The sequence below is a fragment of the Mustela putorius genome, unplaced genomic scaffold, assembly GCF_011764305.1.
Source record: "Mustela putorius furo isolate JIRA1106 unplaced genomic scaffold, ASM1176430v1.1 tig00003834_pilon_pilon_pilon, whole genome shotgun sequence".
In the NCBI taxonomy this organism is placed as follows: domain Eukaryota; kingdom Metazoa; phylum Chordata; class Mammalia; order Carnivora; family Mustelidae; genus Mustela; species Mustela putorius.
In genome coordinates, this window is record NW_025421987.1 from 133,683,938 (window position 1) to 133,707,561 (window position 23,624).

General features: G+C 39.8%; 1 protein-coding gene across 24 annotated transcripts in view; it reads left to right on the forward strand.

Annotated features, from left to right (window-relative positions):
- Positions 1-545: 545 nt before the first annotated feature.
- ARPP21 (cAMP regulated phosphoprotein 21) overlaps positions 546-23,624 on the forward strand; it is a 154,400-nt gene continuing 131,321 nt past the window's right edge. For 3 of the 24 annotated variants that reach the window (XR_006609292.1, XR_006609294.1, XR_006609293.1), the window contains exon 1: positions 1,041-2,148. The gene's annotated coding sequence lies outside the window, so the exon portion shown is untranslated. Of the gene's footprint in view, positions 873-1,035; positions 2,149-2,184; positions 4,148-23,624 lie in introns of those variants that run through there. The other 21 variants (XM_045089083.1, XM_004759406.3, XM_004759411.3 and 18 more) reach the window with 16 other exon arrangements.

Genomic DNA, 23,624 nt, shown 5'->3' on the forward strand with positions numbered 1-23,624 from the left:
TGGAAATTTTCATGGCATGGTTTATGCCAGTTATTTATTTGTTGTCTATTCGTGGGGCAACTAATTGCAGCTGGTGAAAGTTGATTTTCTCCTCTTCAATTTATTGTGGGATGAGGCGTTCATTGCACCAGATCCATAGTTATTCAGCGTCTACGTTTTAGAAACTGAAATGCTGGATACTGTCAAAATGAGCTTTGGAAATTCCATGCAGGCATGTACAACTATAATTTTGCTTCACATTAATAACAACCTAGCAAAGAATCCCAGAATCAAATGCCTTGCTCTCAGCTGGGGTTAGAAAGCCAGAGTGATATATCTTGGCTGGTGACCTATAATGTTGGAAAAGTAGGCTCTACATTCACTCAGGAAGGGTGGGCGGTATTCCGGAAATGTATCCCCGTTCCTCCAGGATTCCTTTTTTTTTTTTTTTCTTTTTCTTTTTGTAGTGTGTGCCCCGAAACAATGAAAAAAAAAAAAAAAAGAATTACAGATAATAAAAATAGCACATCTCCAGAACAAACGGGAAATGCAGAGCTTTAATTTCTTCGGATGTCAACTCTGTTCCCTGCCCTGCGCCCTACCCTTCCAGGGTTTCTGCCGCACCGCTGTGATTCTAAATCGGCGCTGGGTGGGCAGCGGTCTGGGCAGTCGCCCGCAGGGAGTGCACTTGGCGCTGCACGCCCGGACTTTTGGTCTTGCTCGAAGCCGAGAATCTCTGAGAGCTCAGAGGCTACGGATTCATTTGGGTGGAGTGAGGTGTTATTATTGTGGGATATTCTCTGCAGAGTTGGCCGGGAGAGTGAGCAGCGAAGGAAGGGAGTGAGCTGGGCTTGGGCAAGTGTCCGCAGGAGTCGGAGGTGCACCCGGGAGAGGTACGCTGGAGGGCTCGGGCATGGGGGGCGGGGAGCGGGGAGGCGGTGGAGAGGGGCAGGGGACAGCGTGCCAGTTTTCCCTCTGATTAATGACGCTCACGTTGCCGCGCGTGTCTCCGGCGCTTTGTCTCCAGCCTCGGGGCTGGCGGAGAGAACTGCCACGGGAATGGATGGCTCTGCGCTCGGGGCGCACCCGGCAGGTGCCCGCTCTCTGACTCTAACAACTCCGGCCGCGCCCAGTGGCAGAGGCCCTGGATTCCCGCAGGCGCCCGTCCCGGCAGGCTTCCGGGTGTGGCTGTCCAGGGGGCTGGAGGCTGCAGGGACAGATGCGGCCGGGGCTGCGGGGAGGAGCCGGGCGCGTGGGAGGGCAGGGACTGACGGAGGGGCAGGCGGCGGAGGCGGGGAGGCAGGGGCGCGGGACAGAGGGACGGACGGAGGCTGACTGGCTCGGGGTGGGACGACAGAGTGACAGAGCGACGGGCAGGTGGGAGCAGTTAGCCTGAGTCGGAGAGAGCAGAACGGTGAGAAGGAGAAGCAGAAGGAGAGAGAGAGAGGGAGAGAAAGGGAGACAGGGAGAGAGGAAGAGGGCGCGAAAGGCAGAGAGAGAGGGGAAGAGCGAGCGAGCGAGCAGCACTCGCGTGCACCCTCCCCTCCAGACGACCTCCGCTGTCCGAAGGAAGCGGCCGGGGCACTGAGTGGGAGCTGGAGAGCGATGCGGGCACAGAAGACGGGAACAGGGACCCTGAATTGCTAGTGGGACCGAGACACGCCGAGGGACAGACAGATCGACACACGCACGGACTGTCAGCGGGCGAGAGTGGCAGCTCCGAGAGCAGAGCGCAGGAGAACGAGAATCCAGCGCAGAGCTGCCCTTGCTGAGCGACAGTCAGGCAGACAGACGTGCAGAGGGACAGACTGGCAGACAGGAGGCGGGGGCTCATTCACTTCCCGAAGCCAGCCGAGCAGAGAAGGCGGCGGCGGCGCCCCCTGAGCTCGTCCGGAGCAGCGACAGGCAGCAGGGGCAGCAGGGTCGCCAGCCAAAGCCACCACGGTCGCCGCAGCTGCGCGTGGATCCCAGCCGCCGATTCTGCAGAAAGCTCCTTTTACTAGCAGTTAAATAAATCGACCAAAAACCAAATCAAAACAAAAAAGCCAAGCCAAACCAAACTAATCCAGCCAATTTAATCATTGAGAAACAATATTAATAAAAACCAAAAACTAAACCAAATTAATCAAGGCACCAAGACGCTGGGGGGATACCCACTGTTCGGTCAAGGTAATAATCAAGGTCTTCCGACGTGAACATTGCACGTCTTTTGTGATTTTTTTTTTTTTCCTCCTCCTTTCTGCCCTATATCTGTGTTTTCCTTTAGATTTGTTTCTCGTCTGTATTTCTCCTTCATGTTTGTAGAAAACTGTTGATGTTATACATGTATTGTGTTTTTATGTTTCGTCAAAGGAGGGGTAGACTCCCCTCCCCCAGATGAGGCAGACCGAGAAAGCTGGGAGAGAGCTGAGAAGGGCAGTACTTTCCATCAGAGAAGTCTACAGTGATTTATGCAGGTTTCATGGTAGAAAGTTTGGGACCCTGTTATTTCATTTGAAAGAGAACTATCAAGAGGAAAAAAAAAAAAGTTGTAATCAGTTTGTTGTTCTCTCAGGACTCAGGGTCTGGCTCCCAAGGATTTTGGGGGGAAAGGATGTTACCTTTTCTTTTTACATGTTTGAAATCTGTGTTTCATTGCAAATTCTAAACTTAATGTCTTATGTCTGGGGTTGTCGATATGGTGGTAAAATTGAGTTGAATTGATCATGTATTTAGAAAGTTTCTTAGGAAGAGAAATGGACTCAGTTAATGTTTATGCATAGAAATAGAGCTGGAGTGGATATGGTTGCTGACAGCTGCTCAGACTTAGTATTTGATCACCTCCTTAAGATCCAAGATAAGGACAGAATCCAAGCCTACAAGGAAAAGCAAAGGGGGCATTGAAAGTTACAAAGGGTGGGAAGCTAGTAAGCACAATGCAAGGCTGGTAGAAATCATTTCTTAAGAATGTGTTTAGAGTGCAGATATCCATTTTGATTTTTGATTTTTAAAGGCTATTGGTATGACACTTCAGACTCTCCAAAAATAATGACATTTCCCAAAGTTGAATGAATCTGTACAAGATTTCGTTCAAAGACTGAATAATTCCAAATGATTCCCACCTCCTCCTCACTTACTTTGGAGATGAAAATCACTATGATTGTTTTAAGAAGACAGGAAATCATTTTTCTTTTGGTAAAAGTTAGCAAACCTTTGACTTACACTTTAAAATAAATGCATCTACTCCTTTGATCCTCTGTATTTGTGTCACCATGGGACTTGTATGTCTTAATAGGATTTTAGTTAATGTCATTTTCACAAAAGACAGCCGTTTGGAAGCCAAGAGCTCTAGCTATGTTCTGTTCAAATAGCCAAGTGATCTGCTGTTTTGGTGGTAATTGCTTCTGCAGCCTTCCTAACGGCATCACATGTGAAAAATTATATATGCGCTCACTTCAGGTTATATGGATTTGTATGGTATGTATTTGTGTTTGATCTCGTATTTCCTCTCTTATCACATTCCTTTACTTCTTTTGATCATTTCAACCAACAGAATATTTTTAAATTTTCTGGAGAATGAGTTTAGGATATTCTTGAAGGAATACACAGAAAAGATGCAGAAGGCTAACCTCTTACTGTCCTTGCTTTTCAATACTATTTGTTTGCTTTAAATAATTTGGGTTATAGGCTGTTCTAAAGACATTTAGTTGTTATGCATATATGGCTCCATTTCTTTTGACATGATTTATGTTATTTGATAAATAATAATATAAATCAATTGCTGTAGGTGAACGCCTACTTAACAGAACACTTGGTTGAAGTAAGGCATATTTAAAGGAACTTCTATAGCTTCAGAAATTGACTTTGAGCGTCTCAGTGACTTAATTCCACTACATGCTGATTTCTCCTTTACAGTATTCAACTCAGACGGAGACAGGTTTGTGTGAGCGGTTAGATTTGCAAATTGCTGATCTCCCGGTGACTTTCCCTCTTAGATCCCAGCTGAGTATGGTTACCTTGAGAGCTGTGGCATTAGCCCTGTTAGAGCATGCTCCACTGGGGAGTTCTCTGCTGTCTATTTTTAATGCTATTTAATGAAGGAGCGAGCGCCTCACTCCGCAATAAAAGAAGCATGATGGAAGACAGAGCAGTGCATGGTTTTGGATACTGGAGAAGGATATATGAAAAGGTACAGACTGGCTGTTGGATATGGTAATTTAATTAGTCCTAATGTATTGTACTAACAAATCAGTTGATTTTAGTGAGATAATTACACATGAATAGTCTGCAATGTGTTTTCATAAACCTCTTCAGTAATTCTTAGAAAGAAACTCAATCATTAGAATGCCTTAAAACTTAAAGGAGATACTAACCAAGGAGTTGCTGCACACATATTTTTCATACAAGCTGTCAGATTCTTGGATGGTGAGAAGTACAGAAATAATTTCAGATTCCTGAAATACTGTTCTAGTGGACGGTCTGGAGCTTGTAAAATGTTCTGGGCATAAAATGACTAACATCCTTCTAAGATATTATAACCTGAAGCTCTGCCTTGTGAATTTGGGTTTTTCTTTTATAAACTTGGAGTCTGGTTCCAGAATTGTGGCAACCAAGTGAAGCAGGAAGTTTTGGTTGAACTTTAGAAAATTTGAGTTGTTTTCTCTCCTTATTTTGAGATAAGCACAATACATTTATCTCATCGAAGGTTAAGTATTTTTAAAATGTAGGTAGTAGAGTCAGCACTAATAATTTTTGGAACAATATAATGAGTGGGGAATTATCTTAATGTTATAGCATGTAAAATATAAGAAGCCATCTGCCTGCAATGTTTGTATAATGCAGAACACCTGTCTGAGGTAGACAGTGAAAACGTTCAATCAGAAAGGTCTCTGTTATTCATTTTCATATTAACAAGATGCTATAATCAGGTTATATCTTTGTTCAAAGCAAAGCTAATTAGACAAATGCCTAAATAGTTTAAAAATTAATAAACATAAGAGAAAGTGAGAAATTTTTATTAAGTGGGGAAGTGAGTTATGTAATTATTGTTAAATAAAGCCATTAAAGCCATGTGCAGAGTTTTTCCTAGGTTTTGCCCATTTCTATGAAGAATAAGCCCCCAAAAATAAACTACTAAGAGAAATGCATTGTAAGAGTTACTCTAATTTGTTGTTGTGTTTTCTACTCTGTCCTTCTAGAAGGGGATAATAATTACACACTGGCTGTAATATTGCCCTTAGTGGTCATGCTATTTGGACCACAATGCTGATACCTGTCTCAAGAATCTCAAGTCAGTGGGCATTCTTATCTGAATTAAATGTAAATGTTGTCCGTGGACCAGGTAATGATAACTTACATGAGTAGAGTATAGAATGAGTCGACCCCTGAAGACACAATGTACAGCATAGACAGAGTGAATATGACTGAAGATTCTCATTAGGATTGGGAGACAGTTTGAAGTCCATAAGGTTGGAAACTGCAAATGAACCGTTTGCATAGAAGTTAATGTAATTCAGATCTGCTTTACGACAAGGTTAGGAGAGAATGTGGGGCTTAAAAATGATGTGGACAGTGAAAATCATTTCTTCAAATGGTAAGTACTGACATCATTCTAACTGGTACCACACGGTGATAGCGTGTTTAGAAATTTGTGAATTTCTAATCAGAAAAAGAATTGGCTTCCTTAGAAATGCATTATGTCACCTGGAAAGTTCTGGACACATTTTAAGTCAGTGATGAACTTATAAAATACAGGCTTCCTCTCTTTAGACAAAGGATCTTTATTTCTTAGGGAATCTGTGGTTCCAGAGGCTCTATGTTTCTGCTGACTTTGCTTTCTTTTGTTTATCATCCTAACATTTAAAGTTAAATATGATAAATAATTACAAGCAGTGCTATAAGTAAGTGCTGAAGGACTATTAAAGGTAAAGAATATTAGCAAGATGTATCTGTGACTGCGTTAACTTTTCTCAGGCTATCTTTGCTTCTGAGTGTTAGTTTCCTTTAAGGTACATTTATGTCAAGTTCTAATAAATTGCTTTTTTTAGTGCCTTATCTAAATTAATTTTGCTCATTTTGGATTAAACGTGGCACTACATGTTCACAGGATTTATTACTTTTATTTACATCACATCCATTTCATGGCCCTGAGGATCAGATATAAGCTGAGATACCAAGTATTTAAATTGTATACATAAGTATAATATTCTTGATAAAAAAATAAACGGCTTGGGCTGGAGCTCAAGTTCATTCAGCAGTGTTTAATGTTCAGTAACCTTGCTGCCTTTTGGTCTCAAAATCTTCTGCGGTCTGGTGATCTTTTCTTAAGGTATAGAATGCCCATGTAACATTTTGCATATACCTTTCTCTAATATTACTGGGACGTTTCTGCACCCCCAGAAATAGCTGCGCAGGTAAACCAAAAAGTGAATTGAAATCATTATACTAGGAAAATGGAGAGCATTTTGAAAAAAACAAAAGGATTGGCTTGAATACAACAAATTGACTCTCTACTTTCAGACTGAATCCTTAGTATTATGTTATGTTCTTCTTTATTAGCTGTCGGCATAGAGCTGAGTGTTGTCAGGTGGAACGGGTGTTAGTCACTATCTATGGCCACAGTAGATCAATATTTTGAATTCCTTCACACACTTTTCCCAAGGAGATGTCTTCTGGCAGTTTTTATACCTCCGCTTAACGTACGGGTCCATGCCAAATATTATATAAGATTTTTCTGAGTTTTATAATCAGATGATGCCTATTAGGATAAAATTGCAGTTTGACTTACTAAAATACTGAAAAATTCGCCCCAAATTCTCTCACTCACGGCACATATTCTTAATAAATGGATGCATTTTTAAAGTAACATACTTTACAATTGCTTCTGTCTAGCACCAGAAAATAATGTCATTTTCTCCAGGTGAAGGGGAGAGGGGACATGCTGGTAATCATCCCTTTTAAGAACAGGCCTCTTAATCACATTCTAACATTTCACATTACTTCAAAATGACACAACAGTTCGTAAATTAGAAATCCACCATGGAGAACACACAAAGTATTGAGATCTCGCTAACAAAAGCCCTTCTGTAAATAATAACATTGGTTTTAAGATAACTGAAAAGAAATATGGTTTTAATTGAGAGGAAAATTTCAGATTTTTAACAAGAAACAATTACGTCATTTTTTATTTCAAATATTTTGGCCAAGTTTGAGATTTATCTGGCATATTGTGGTTGATGTTTCCACCCAGAATCACGTTGTGTAATGTGTAATCTTTTTTTCTGCAGGGCTGAGACATATTCACAAAGCTTATCTACCAAGATAAACCAGTAATCTCTTCCTGATACCCACACAAGCTAGGAAATAAGTCCTTGTGATAGGGACATCCAAAAGAAGAACTCCATGAATTCTTAACTAGACTTAGATCAGGAATGCTTAATAATGAATGAGCATTCCCTTACATTTGTATGATCCTACGCTGATTCTCTATCATGCAGTAAATACTTGAGATAAGAACAAGGACCTTCTCTAGGGAAGTGGAAACCAGATGAGCAGCTTTTCTTCTAATCCCTAAGATACAGTATTCACTTTGGAACATTGTTGTCCCTAGAATCATACTTAACAGGGGAAAAAAAAACTCATGTTGACATATTTTGATCTAGTTGCAATTAAGAAGCAACACCTACAATTGAGGTAAATGTTTCAACATATTTAGAGAACAAAATGGGACAACAATTTCAAAAAGTTTTAAGGTCCTAGCAGTCCAAATATACTATCCCTTGACCTGTAAATAAGAAGGCCTAGCATTCTCCATTCCATAACTTGAGTTGCTTTCAGGGGATCTCATTGCTATTGCAGTAACCTGGAAGAATCAAGCTATGGGTCAAAAGAGGATCCAGGAAGGGCATGGAAACTCCCTGGAATTCAGGACTACCCACAATTATTTTATTGTTATTTGTTCATGAACTCAATAGGAAAAATAAGGAGCTATTAAATTGCTTTTGTAGCTTTTGTAAAAAAAAAAAAAGTATAGATTAAAATGCTTCTAGAAACACAAGCTAAAACCCTCACACAAAGTTCTAATATTTTTTGATACGAAAATATCTATCCTCTGCATTGACATATTTTTCTCAGCATTTTGTTTGATAAAATGTGAGTTTGGTGGAAATCCCAGCATTGCTGGCATTTGACTCAATTTAATCACTGTCACTTTTGGACAGAAAATGAGTAGACTCCATGTGAGTATGTGACAGAATCAAGATTTCTGCAGCATTTGCAAGCTTCAAATATTCACTGGTTCTTCACAAAACTATTAAAAAAAAGAGAAAGTGTGTGTGTTAAAAAGAAAAAAAGAAGAAGAAGAAGAACCTTCAATTAGAAATATGGCATTTTCTTTTCTTCTTTATTTTAAAGAAAGAAGATTAAGGTTTATGGTTAGATGATGACTCTTTAAGCCAACATAACAGACAGTTGAGTTAAAATTTCTATTGAATTCTGCCAGATTAATTAATTGTCATGAACTTACCATAACCATACCTATGATTCTTTTCATTTATCTGGCTTACGGGAATGATCAGGTAACACGTTTAAATTACATAGTTTCATATTTGTTTATTTTAAACTTGCTTAGATATGTTGATATTATTGGAATTTTAGGAAACTGCCAAATAACAGGCATAAGCACTAAGATGAATTCATAAATCCCACTGCAGGCAGCCAGCTGGTACTGAAGATTCTTCTTCTTCTCCTTTTTTTTTTTTTCCCTACTTAGGTGATGATTTAACTTTGGTCATGGCAGCTAATTTCTTTGTGAAGATTAAAACCTTTCTCCAACCCTGAAATTTCCGTATAATCACTCACAGAGTCCTGGAAAGATAAAATAATAGAATGAGCGATCATGTTGCGTGTACACGTGTTGCTCTCTGCTTAAGTGCAGTTAGACACTCTAACTGGACGCCTTCATCTTTATAGTAATTATTGTCTTCATCCACAGCAATAGATGACCTAGTTTTTAGGGTTTTTTTTTTTTTTAGCATCATGGGATAAGGGTGTATATATACATAGTTAAATGTTAGAGTTTATATATTAAAACGATTACACATATTCTAGAACAAGGATGTCAATATTCCTCTGAGATTATTCTATTCCATAAAGGACCATAATGTCTGAGGTATTTTTTTGTTGTTGTTTTTTTGTTTGTCCGATACTGTCATGAACTCTAGACAGAGAGATGTTTTGAATTCAGTCGAGCTTCCGATGGAAAGTGGGGTTCAAAGTAACTGATGGGATGTAGAGCAAACGTGCGCTCGGAGCTTCTCTGGGAGGCAGCAGGTGACTTGCTGTGTGCAGTGAAGGCAGGATTTACCTCTGAGCCTCCACGGGGGTCTGCAGGTTACAGATATGTGCAAAACTTGGACTGAAGTAAAAGGTCTTGAGAAACAAGGCCTAAATATGGTATTGTATCCACGTCTGACTACTCCCCTACTTCACTCTGTAAATACACGATTTAGCACCTGAACATCCAGTCCTAGTGTCTGGCTTCCAGGTCTGCATAAGGAACAGTGTGACGATGGCCATGACTCTAAACGCCTCCATGCGTCACAGTTTCTGCAGGTAAAATTGTGAGTGATACCCATCCGGTATGAACAAACGACTAGTTAGGCAGCTTTAGCCATTGAGTGAATTCCTCATTGCTTCAATTTTCTCATTTGTAAAGTCTGGATCGGGCTTGTCTTGAAGGGTTGAAGCAGAACCGAAGAGCTGAGCACAGGCACATAGGTATCATGCACTAAAAAGAAGCTGTCCTCTTTTCATATGAAAACCTTTAGAGAGTTAACCTGACAGCATAGACAAGACAAACTTTAAGATCTGGTGGTGGTGGTGGTGGTGGTGGTGGTGGTAAGTAATTAAGAGTACAGCTTTTTTTTCCTATCCTGTAACATTTTTGGTGGTTAACACTGGAGACTAGCTTTACTCTTTTTCTGTGTCTGTGAAATATGGAGAGCCAAGCGAAGGTCAGAACGACTCCAGGAGTGTGCACTGCAGAAGAATCCTGATGTATCACAAGGCTGGACCTTGCGTCAGTCTTTAAGGGAAGGGGTGGCCCAGTTCAGGTTTGTATACAAAATGAACACATAGACATTGTTTCTCTGAAGCCGTTCAGTTGTATCATTGTTACTGTCTAAGAGGGGTGGCTAAAATATGGAATCATTGAACAAGAAAGGTTTGGAAGGGATCCGTGACGGAATAAACTTCAATCCTTTGTTAAAGGATGAAAGCTTTTAAGTGGTAGATTTGGACTGTATCTGAGACGTTAAAGCAAGTGACGCCTTGGGCTTGCTGGTGGGCTCCCTGATCCCCCACAGAAGACTTGGTTTCTAAGCACTGAGTGAGCTGTTTGGACTGAGTAGCTGATCTGACCTCTGACCCTGAAGCATTCCCTCTTACTGTTGCTGAAATGAATCATTTATGCACTCATGTGACAGTGGCCAGAGGAGGGGAGAAACTCCCCTCATAACTGGGATTTAATCAGTTGGTTCCCTCATCAGGAAATGGGAACCATGAGGAGTGTTCAGTGCAGGAGAAGGTGAGCTGTGCAAAACAATAAGGTTGTTAAATAATTGAGCTTTCTTTTCTTTCTTTCTTTCTTTCTTTCTTTCTTTTTTTTTTTTTTTTTAAGATTTTACTTATTTCACACAGAGAGAGAGATCCCAAGTAGGCAGAGAGGCAGGCAGAGAGAGAGGGGAGGAAGCAGGCTCCCTGCCCAGCAGAGAGCCCAATGAGGGGCTCGATCCAAGGACCCTGGGACCATGACCTGAGCTGAAGGCAGAGGCTTTAACCCACTGAGCCACCCAGGTGCCCCGAGCCTTATTTTCTATTATAATTTGAATATCAGCCATTCTTCTGAAGGAGAATGGAGAATGGAGAATCCTTTGGTAAAAGGATTGTAAAAATCCTGATATTTGCTGGGAAACAAACTAAAAACAAGGAAAGAGTAGACAGATTCTATGTATTTTATTTACATATATATAATGTCCATCATATGCATCTTATTATAAGATGTATCTTATAGATCTTGTTTATCAGATATGTGATATATATGTACAATTGGCATGTATCTGTATCTATACCTATAGCTAGAATCTGCATAATATTCATACTTAAAGTCATCTAACTAACTCACATTAAGCAAAAAAGCAAGTTGGCCCAACAGCATATTTCCTAATACATTTTTCCACTGTCCTTAGCAGTCCTTGCTTGCACGTGGCAGATATTTAATAAAATTTGTTGAATTAAAAATTGATCTTTATATTGTTGAAGGCATCTAATATTCAGGACTTAAAATCATCCCCCAGTAAAGTTTTAATTGCATTTTCCCTGAAAGTTTCAGCTTAGTGGACTTGACATTCATTCATCTTTCTGAAAAAGAGAACAATGGCGTGCCCTTGTATGTGACATTGTAATGACGCTCGGGATTGCTTGGGCTCTCATAAAGGAGGCCCTTCTTCAGATCTCAGGCTGGGACTTGGGCTTCTACAGGAATACCAGGCCTCTAGAACTTTAGTCCACTTGAACGGAATACATAGATCACTTTTCCATCCGCGTGGAAGGGAATTAAGGTCAACACTCCGTTAATATGGTCTTGGGGGAAGGGATGAGGCACAGGCAGGTTCACAAGAAATTTCCAAATCACTGGTACACAGAGCTAGTGACAACTCATGTTTGCTGGACAGGTGCCTGTGGAGAGATTAACCATAGTGAAGGTGATCCAGGATGTGAGGAGAGAATTCACTCCTCTAAAGCCTGAGGGACCAGGCAGTGCCAGATTAGAAGGCAGGGGTGAGGAATGATGGGTGAAGGGAACCTGGCAAATTGGGGGCCTCCAAGGAAGTCCCCACTTCCTTCTGAAAGCAGAGCAGCTCTTACCAAATGATAGGAGGGGCTGCCTTCTCTCCCTGCTGTATGGGAAAAGGAGTTTGGCGCACGGAGGGTTTAGATTTCAATGTGTGCCCAAATTCCATGCAGTATTTTATTATTTGCCATCGCTGATTCTCCTAGGATAAGATTATGGCCCCAGTGCTATTCACAAAGAAAGTTAACAAGGTCTCCTTCAGGAGAGTTTACTCTTAGCACCCTTCAAGGAGCAATTTGGGACTTTATCTAAGAACTAAAAATGATTTCACATACAATTGTGGTAGACTTGTGATTTGTACACTTTGCAGATAAAACCAATAGGTACATCCAACAGAAGGCCATTTGTATAATCAGAGATTCGCCTGACGGATCTAGCAAGAGAAGAGAGCTCTAAAATCAATTTTTCTAAAATCACTAGAGAACATTACCTCATTGTTTCGACCTAGCTGTGAAAATGGATTGATTTTGATGTTTTAAGAAAGGCTGAGGGAATATCCTTGTTTTATCATTTATAGATTAGATCCTGGGGCTCAGGGAAGTATCAGATGGGTTGCACTGGTCATCAAGGAATTCATAGCAGTGAGAAGAACCCAGACCTGCAACTTGAAAGAACTCATCTATTTTACCCCAAGTCTTGGTGAACTTACCTGAGGTACTGAACTGATAGAAAGCCAACTTTTGTGGATTCTGGATGAAGGACATTCTAAGCATTCAGGAGATCTAAATGAAAGGAATGTGATATGTTGCTGTACTTTTTAGGGAAGCTACTGAGTGGCCATTTGTGGAGGAAATCTATACTTATTTCCATATTGATTAGGTCATTAGTCCCATTTATTCTCTCTATGGGAATTACTTCACTTGGCTTGCTCCTTCTGCTCTCTGAACTACCTCACTTCTCCAGGCAAAAACTCTTCTCAACAGAGCGATCCAAGATTTCTGTAGTTCAACCTGTATCATTTGTGGATACCCCAGGGACAGTGATAAGAAAAATCCATATTCCTCTATTGATTCTGACTTTACCTTTGGGTCTATTTTTGATCGAAAGCTAATTTTGGGTTTTTGTTTTTTTTTTCTTAAATCTTATTTTCTCAATTGTTTTACAGTGTAAATGTTAACTGATATTTACAAGCTGCCTCTTGTGTGAAAGGGACTTGTGTGATCATGTGCTGTCGACACCAGTCCACTCTTGGTTGTTTTCACAGCTGTGGCAAAGTTTCTGTTGTAACATACTTGAGAATTCTTGTCTAAGAAAAAAGAAAGACGTACATTTCAACCTTATTTTGTTTCTTTATTTGTAACCTAGTTTATACTGTCATATGTAATAGCCATGGGAAACCCAGAGATTTAGAGCTAACCTAGAGATTAGCAACTGAGAACCAGGGGGTAGTGAAAGGATATGTGGCTGGGCCATAGCCTGGAAGGACATGGAAATTAACTTGTAAAGCTGGTACAGAGTGACTAGAAATCTGTCTATCTGCATCTCTAATCTGTACTTGTGGTTGTCATTTGAGACAAAAATGGATTCTTAGCTTCTGATTTCACCTCCGCTTAGGAAACACTTTGATTTTGTACAGGCTTAAAAGGCAGTAGGCTTGAAGTCAAGGTGACCTAACTTTGAATCTCATCTCTGCCTCTCACTGGCTTGGTCAAGTGATCTTCAATTTTCTTATGACAATATTGTAGGCAGCAATGCTCCCTTCATGAGTTATCATCTGCAAAATATTTGCCTCAAAATGGAAATGTTATCTCCTTCCTGCTTTCTCCTACAGGGACTGTTTATCCATTAGAACATGGAAACCTATAAGAACATGTGTAATGAAATTTTACATCAATTTTTTTAAAAGAATATAGAGTTTTAGTTTGAGTCATTAAGTATTTTATCTGTCCAAGGATTACTGGAAAAAAAAAAATAGAGAGAGAGAGAGGATGATTTGGGGGGAGGGTGGGAATTCTTTTGTATTGGCTTTTCCTTAACTACATATCACGTAGTTAAGGAAAATAATTAAACAAAAAACACAATAGCACATCTAAACATGTATCTTTACCCACTGTCCAATAGCCTGATACAATGCTATTGATTTAAGGGACCAAGTGGTCCATGCTTACATAAAAATAGATACCCAGGGATAAGTGACTAAGTGAAAATAGTAATTAAAAAAATTTTTTAAAGATTTTACTTAGTTATTTGACAGGCAGAGATTGCAAGTAGGCAGTGAGGCAGTGGGGGGTGTTGATGGGGTGGGGGAGCAGGCTCCCTGATGAGCAGAGACCCTGATGTGGGGCTCAATCCCAGGACCCTGGAATCATGACCTGAGCCAAAGGCAGAGGCTTTAACCCACTGAGCCACCCAAGCACCTCAGTAATTAAAACCTTTTTGAGTATATAAATGAAAAAATTATTTCGAAGGTACTTGTTAAGTTATAAGCAGAGTTGAAAGAAGAATTATCTTTCATCCTCCCCCTCCCCCTTAATGGATTCACATGGTTTGGACTTTTAAATGTACATTGCTGGTACTATTTTGCTATTCTTTGTAGTGAAGGCATCTCACCTTGCTCTGCATGTGAGTGTTCTACACTATCCCTCTGTCAAGGTAGGGAAAAATGCCACACTGTTTCTTTATACACTGCCTTCTGTCCCATGAGGAAGAGCCAATGCCAGGTGCATAAACCTTTTGTCAGTCCACCTCCCAACATGTATTTATGCAATTACTGATATCGAGGATGGAATTATCCACTTGTACTAATATGTTCCCCCTGAAATTATCTTCTGGAAAACTTGAGTTAGAATTAGCCAATCTGAGCTTTTCTCATAGACTGTTTGTCCTCAATTTGTTTTCTACCAAGTCAACCCCAGACACCTGGAGCGTCGCACACTTGGTCTTTGCCTGTGTATCCCGTGTGTTTGGCACAGAGGGTGACGGTTGCTTTTGGCAGCTGTACAGGATCAAAGTGGCCCTTTTATCCTTCTACCCTCAGGGAGTCAGTTCCTCAGATAAAGGAAGTGGTGAGGTTAACAGAAATTTCAGCTTATACTGAAATAATAGTAAAGTGCAGTACGTATGAGAATCCTATTTATTAATTGTCAAGGACAATGGCTTTGTTAAATTACTGGACAGAGAAATTTAGAAGCAGTGTGTACTTTTTAGTAAGTGAATATTTATACTGTATTTTGTGGTCTGAAGGAAACTAACCACCAGAATTATCTTATTTATATCCCCATTTAGCTAATCTGAAGAAATGGAAAATCTTAGAAATACTATCTATAGGTAATATAAGGATTTATTTGATAAGCAATATATATCATTTTATATACAGAGAGGATTGCTCCAAATTTCTTAATCTGTATGATTTGTCATATCCATTAGCTAGGTTTACTTGGATAAATATTGACCTAGGCCTAGGGGGTTACCTGTAATTTTATTTTGGGGAATTTTTTTATGAAAAGAGAACAGAATAACAGAAAATGAATATATATGCACACTCTCTTGTACATATGCGTGTATATGTTAAAAATACATAAATACATACAAACATATGTTATAGACTATATATTACATATGCCATAATTTGTATATTTACTCCAGTTATATTATAAAGATTATTCTTCTTGGGAGATCAGTGATGTCATGACCTAAGCTTCTTTTCTACTGTCTTTTTCTTCTGTATTCTTATTTTAACTGATAAAGAACAATATCCCATTAAGGATAGGGTTATAGAACAGTGTCAACAAAGAGAGGAAACTTGCATTTGCTCCTGTTCTCTGCCCATCTGCACCGATAAAATGGCAAGATGGAGCTAGAAGGTAGTGTGGTCAATTTATCCTTTCAAATGAAGAGGTGGAGAGTTCTCTAGACTTTAGGTTTTGATTCCATAACTCTTTCCCAGTGACCAAAATGAACTACACCATCTGTTTTATAAATGTCTGTTGGTGATCTCAGACCCACGTCTTAACACAAATGAGGCATCCTATTCCTTAGGCCAGTCCTATTATGGAAGGAAGGGAGTGTGCGTGAGTACCAAGTAAGTGCTCTCAAGGGGAAGTCTCAGATGATGGCCTTCTTCCTTCTGTACCACATGGGAAGGGCATCCCTGAAGTAGTTCTCACACCTATGTATGCATCAGAATCAGTTGGGGGCTCTGTTCAGATACAGTTCACTAGACCCAGCAGCAAGTTTCTGATTCAGTGGACCTGGGGTGAGGCCCACGTATTTGCATTTCTAGCAGATTTCCAGATGGTGCTAATGTGCTGGTCTATGGACCATAACACGAGAACTACCGATCTAAAGCACATAACTTCTTGTTGGAATATAGATTTTCCATGATTGATCTGAAATATTAAATTAAGATTCATAACCTGAAATATTAAAGAAATACTCTAAAATTTCAAAACAAATTTTAAAAAAATAATTTCAGTTGACTTTGAATTTAAAATTACTACTATTTTAAAAACATAGCATCTTAAGAAAAGAGGTAAAGATTGCAAATTCCATAGAAAAACAGGTAGGAGCCTGGATGATTATAGGGAGATGCTAGTTTCCCCTGAGGTTGTATTCTAAGGGTCTCCAGTATGGGCCTCTAAATCAATGGAGATGACATAATCCCTAATCCACAAAACTGACTATTCTGAGCATCAAGAAAATCTTTTAAATAAAAGTTAGCACTAGAGATGAAAATTATGAAAGCAAAAAAGTTTATAATTGCCTTTTTCATAATTGCCTTAAACTGGAAACAACCCAAATATCCTTCCAAAGGTGATTGGGCAAACTGTGGTGCATCTATAAAGTGGAATATTACTCAGTGATAAAAAGGAGCAGATTATAAATCCACACAACAATTTGGATGGGTCTCAAGGACATGACATTGAGTGAGGGAAACCAATCCCAAAATGTCGCAGACTGCACGATTCCATTTATAGAATATCTCAAAATGGAAAAAATATAGCCACAGAGAAGGATGGATTAGTCAATGCCAGGAGATATGTCCAAGGGGAGGTGAGATTGGAAAGGGAAGGCATGGGGAGATTTTGAGGGTGCTGGACATCTTCTGTAGCTTGATTCTGGTGGTTGTTACACAAACTTATACACGTGTCAAAATCCATAGAACTCTACAGCTCCCAACTGTGACTGCCAAGTTTACTATATGATAATTTTATGATCACATAAAAATGATTTAACAATTAAAAAAATAAAATCAGAATAATACTATCTTTCAGTTATACCAATAGCTGGATTTGCATCATTATATGAGGTGAGAGTATCAACTTATTTAAATAAATAAAAATGCTTTATCTCGAGCAAAACGAAAAAAAAATGATCTCTAGAAGAAGGATTCTTTATAAATATGTTCTTAAGGCCATTTGCTGCAGGGAGTGATCCTAGGAAAAATTTGGGATTTGGAAAAATCTGCCTCATGTAATCTTTATCTGGTCATCTCTAGGACCGTTATTCCATTTCCTCCTTTGTTCTTTTCCTTGGAATCTTTTCCTGCAAGTTTTGTCACTTTCAATGTGAATTTCAGGGGCAGGATTGTTCTTATCATTTATACTAGCTGGAAAAGACAGACAATGCTAGAACCGTCATCCAGTTACCTCCTACATATGTGCGTGAAACCTCAGGAACTGCCATCCTCCCACAGCTTGAACAGCCCAATGATGACTCCTTCAGAGTCTTGGATGAAAGCCAATATCATTTTGAAGTAGCTATAATTTTTAGAGACACTGAGGACTTTCAAGAAGAGTCTAGAAGGTCTGGGTCACTAGAAGTGTTGGCAGCTGAATTCCAGCCAGAGCTCTAATCGGATAATATCCATAAATCTCTGTTGAATGGATGCATGTGCCTGTCCCAGCAAGAGGTAGTCTTATACATCTATAATGCTAACTCTGTGTGAGGTACTTTTCTGAGTGTTTACATAAATTCACTTGTTTAATGCTCCCCATCATCTGTGAGGTAGGGGCTCTTCCTATTTCCATTTTCAGATAAGGAAACTGAGGCATGGAGACACTTAGTAATTGGCTCAGTCTGTAGAGGAAGCTGGCTTCCCCACTGGAAATCTAGCTTCAGAGTCCAAGCAGTTCACAGCTATACAGCACTGTGGTTCTTGTGAGGTTTTCTTTGGCTCTATTTTTTTTCCTTCTAGGGTAGACTGATATTTTTGCCCATGGCACATTTCAGTTTCCATGTGACCCACCAACCCTGAGGTTATTCATACTCTTTTACGAACTTGACCTTCTTACACCCACTGGACAGGATGTGCAGATTCTAGTTTGAACCCAGTTTATCAGGATGCTGTGGGATCCTGTGTGACTGGATTCAGCTCAGTTCCAGAGGATCACTGTAGATAGAGGCTGCACCACCTTGGGATCTGGCACATTCCTCAAAGAAATCTCCATACCTGAATCCTAGCATGGTGGTCAAGATGTGATCTCATGGACCTTAGAACCAGCCCTTCTCCAGACAGGGTAACATTCTGGCTCGGACAGAGGTCATGCACCCCACTTTATGGTACCAAAGTCTTCTGTAGCTCATTTACTTCTCAGTTTTAAGATTAGTAGAAGTATCAAGTACTAAGTATGCTTTTTCTTGTGTTCCAGTGGGATATCCAAGTCAAATTTACTAATAAAGAATAATTGCATCTTGCTGGCTAAGGATAGCAGAAATTATACTTTGTTATGATAAAGAATATACTTATTACATGGTTTGGCAACTTTCTTGAATTATCACTCATGATTGTATATGTGGGTGTTGCTTTTACTTCTCAGTGAGCACATACCAAGCGCACAGATGGAACAACATGAAGGGAGGCATGGACAGGGCATGGGTATCTGAGACTTACGTTTGAATAATATCAGTGTCATTTGACCTTGGTCAGGGACTCGTCTTTTCTAAAACTTCAGGGTTTATCCTTCCCTGTCTCCCTCCCTTCCTCCCTTCCTTAAATGTGTGTGGATGAGATGAGTGGCAGTGGCGATAAAAGCACTATGTGTAAAGGGTTCCTTGCAGCATTTGGCAAATAATATAATATACAAAAACATGTTAACTATTACTGTTTATAGTAAGAGTTAATGCAACTGTGTTTAAGTGAGTCCAATATGAACAATGAACAAATAGGGGAATTTGTGAGTATCATGATTCGGATACCAATTTTGTGTTTCACGTTAAAAAAAAAAAGTGATAGAAAGGATCATTGTCCTTTGGCTACAAAAATCTGCTTCCAAAGCTCTCCTCCTGGTGACACCTCAGTAGGTCTTGTGAGGAAATAAAGTAATTTAAATACGAGTTCAATCCCATCACAACCACAGAGGAAAATCTGTCTATGAAGTGAACACTTCATGGCTTAACTAGCTGTCTTATAAACAGATGTTTTCGGAACTGACCCTCGTTGGCCCCCAGGCCCTGGTGTGTGTGAGGCTGCATTTTAAGAGAGAGTGTACAAATGTTATGCACACTTACGCGTGCTGAAACGTGGAGTCCAGGCCAGTCTTCTGCAGCTGGGATGAGCAATTAGCAGCTTCATGAATTAGGGACTTGTTTACACTGTTGTCCAAGATAATCATTTGTTTGTTTTAACGAAGATGCTCTATCTTTATCAGAGGCATCAATCCTCATATTTAAATGATAAGGTCTTTGCATCTCACAAATAATGTTTGGATTTCACAGCAGGAACCCTCTCACAGCCAGTATTTTCTCTCGCTGACTTTAGTAATCAAGACACAAGTTACATATACATTTCAAATTACTCTTCATTTAGGAAAACATTATGTGATCTCTTCCAGCGATTTTTCTGACAGACTTATTTTTAAAAATACTTTTATATGAACTCCCAGTACAGAGACATAGGTACCCATGTACAAAACATATACACGTGTGTGTGTGTGGGAGAAAATTTTACAAAAGAAATCCTAGCCTTACCAAGGGCCATAAGGTTCTCTAATTCTTACTCCTTCTAGTCTAGTTCATTTCATTCCACTCTATCCTGTGTTCTGTTTATTTCATTTTAAAAATTGAAGTTAAACCAATGATTTGACTTCGTGATTTCCTCACAGATCATAACCTAAAGTTTGAAAAACACTGATCTACATGTCAACTCACTTATGATTCTTTGTTTTTTTTAAATATATATATATATTTATATGTATATAAATATATATATATATTTATTTATTTATCAGAGAGAGAGAGAGAGAGAGCACAAGCAGAGGGAGTGACAGGCAGAGGGAGAAACAAGCAGGCTAGCCTCCCCGCTGAGCAGGGACTCCACTGTAAGACTCTGGGATCATGACCTGAGCCAAAGACAGACACTTAACTGACTGAACCACCCAGACGTCCCTAAATTCACTTATCATTCTATCTTTTGTCCCAGAATTCATAGAAAGGAGTGCATCTGGCATTATTGTGTCTTATTGATCTTCAGCAATGTGTAATCTTAATATATCGATCTACTGAGTAAATAAATGCTAGTTAGTACCCCCTTGAAGTCAATAATAATCTAGTCACTCAATAAGTACTTATGGATGAATCAGATAAAGTATTTCAGAAATCATCACTGTGAGTCATTATTAAACTATGCCCAGTTTCCCCAGAAGATGTGGACTTCTTGAATAGGTGGCCAGTATATTTCTAGAAAATGCCTATAGTCTGAGTTGTGTTCTTCCTAAACCATAACATACAAGGCCAGTTTTTCCCAATGCACATGCCTTAAATGTTTTATAATACTCTCGATATACTATCAGCAGTTAATATTTTAAACAATTGCAAAAGTAATCCATCTCTCCTGGTTCAGATAATCAGAAGGCATTCACAGAAGACATTGATCTTTTGAGAACCATTTGCTAATTTCCTATTATGTTCCAGATACCTTAGTGAGTCCTAGAGATCCAGAAATAAGCAAGGCACAGTCCCTGACCTTGACGAGCATATAGCCTGAGCTTCCGACAAATTTAGGACCCTGTGTGAAGAGTGCTGAAATGGAGGTGTTTGCCCTGAATGGCGCTCAGTGTGCACACAGAGGAAGACTAGACTGCAGGCAGTGGCAGTGAGGAGACAGGGATTTGATAAAGGAGGAGGTGACTTCTTAGTCTCATCTTGGTTAATATATAGGTTTTGAGTCATAATCTCTCACGTGTTATAAAAATACGTTTGTCCAAAGAAGGAAACCTTTGGAGGATGGAGGGGTTGGTCTGTGGCTCCAACTGGTGTAGAGGCTTCCTGTTTTCTACCAAAAGCACTCTACTGGTCAGCAGTAACTAAATCAAGAGATACAGCTGTACACTGGCTCCCAGATGGGTAAATATTCACGTAAATGCTAGTAATAAAAACTGCAGAGAGCTGTTTTGTGACAAGTGTCGCAGGTGTGCATTGCACCATCTGCTGGCACAGGGAGAGCATGAGACACCCTGCCAAGGGCCAGATCCATGCTCTAGCCCCAACAAGCCTTCCTGGCATCCTTCTCAGGCCTTCCCGGGTTACCGACCTTGACTTTTTTCTCTTTTTGACCTGGTTCCTTGCAAAAGGTGGTTTCATAAACAATCATAAGGTCTTGTTTCTAAATTACTGAAAATTCTTTTAAATGTTTACATTTGAATTGTTCTTTTTAGTTTCCCCAGGGGGGCCCAAGGGGCTGGTCTGTCCCCACATGGAGTAATGAGCAAAATGACATCTATAAAGGGTGGGTCTAGCCAGCAGAGGACCACTCGCTGTGCTTGCTCTTGACTTTGGCTACTTATTCTGGTTTGATCTTTCCAGACATGAGCAGTCAAACTCTGCCAGCCCCTTTTCCTGCACACTTGCCCCAAACGGTCATCACTGCTTCAAACTCACTCCTCTACCTCTTTTTTTTTTTTTTTTTTAATTTTATTTATTTATTTGACAGAGAGAGATCACAAGTAGACAGAGAGGCAGGCAGAGAGAGAGAGGGAAGCAGGCTCCCTGCTGAGCAGAGAGCCCAATGCGGGACTCGATCCCAGGACCCTGGGATCATGACCCTAGCCGAAGGCAGCAGCTTTAACCCACTGAGCCACCCGGCGCCCCGCTCCTCTACCTCTTTTAGACCATTCTTGCCACTGGCTGTAGCCTGTGCCCTCCTTTCTGATTTCTACATCCCATCCCTGGAGAAAGGTCTGGAAAAAGAGAGACGTGCTTGGGAGGGATAGAGGGAGGTTACTCCCACCTCTTCAGTGTGTGTAATAACAGATTGAGATAATGAGGAACTCCAGTCCTGAAGTTCACTTCTTGATGAGTAATTGTCAGACTCGGACTCGTAATTCTTCACCGAGGCCTTTGAGTAAATATTCCCTGCTTACGTGTAGGACATCACTGTCTTCATCCTATTGGAAGAGAAGGAGTTTTCTTCAAATCATGAATTAGTCTAATCTAACCTTTTCCCTTGGAAATTAGTGAAATATTTGATAAGGAGTCCTTTGGAATTCACTGTTTACATACTTAATGGAGAAAAAGAGAAGATGAGTCTTTGAAAAGCTGAGTTGAGTGAGTCTTCATTTTCAGCACGTTATACATTTCTTCAAGGCAGATGCTGGACCATAAAAATCATTGTACCTCTCACGATTCCTAGCAGAATGCCATGCACCTAGTTGGAGCTGGGTAAATAATTGTTTATTGACTCCACTATGTAAACAGACCTGATTACACACATGACCACACACACTTGGATTGTCTGTGCGATGAGAGCTGGGTCCTCCAAGAGACTGCATGTTTCACTTTGACCAATTTAAATACGAATTTCCTCAGCCTTGTAAAACATCAAATACCTAATACTATTTAATATTCTCTTATTGGTTCATTGTCCTCATATGAAAATCAGTTATTGAGCTGTGCTCATGAGAATAATGATTCATGCTGTTAAAATTTCACCTCTCCGATGCCTATCCGGAAGAAGTGGTAAATGATGGGACATCAAGAAAGACTCTTACTGGCGTAAGAGTCCTTACCGGCAAAGTTCATAGAATACCACTCAACATCTAGGAACACGATGCAAACGTTAGCTGTTATTATAATTGTTCAAGATGCTCTGTTATTAGAATTTGGGCACAGAGAAGCCAGAACACTTACATATTTCTTAGAGATGGCTATAAAATTTTTAAAAAATCAGCACAATCAGTTCTAACTAACCCTATTATGTCCTACTTATTCCCTAAAAGAATCCTTTGATAGACAATAATAGTAAATACCTCTTGAGGTTGAAGTGAGGGTAGGTCGGTGTCTTTTAATTTGTATAATCTTGGGCAAATTTCTTGGCCTGACTGAGTCTCAGTTATCCCATCTGTAGAATGGAAACAATGATAGCTAATTATTTGTGATTGTGGGGAAGCAAATGAAATAATTTATATAAACTGCTTAACATTGTATAGGCGTTAACTCCTGTGTTAACATGGATATCCTTCGTGTATACTCTGTATCAGCATCATGTGAGTTGCTGGTGGCTTTGGAATTACATTTAGGACAGTAACTTTTGGAGGTGCCAACAAGTAGACATATGTTAGATTTGATGTTGGAGAATTATATAAGTTAGTAGTGGCCTCTGAGAATTGGAGGTAAAACATAGGATCCTATTTCATGTGTAAGTGAGAATTTATAACTTTGGGGGGAGTCACAGATTTTTTTTTTTTCAATTTACCAGAAGTATATAATATGTGGTCATGTTAAGAACTGCTAACTCAGAATTATGGTTTGGCGTATAAACGCAAATTGTATATATGTGTTTTAATACCTTTATACAATATTGAAAGATTTGAATTAGCAG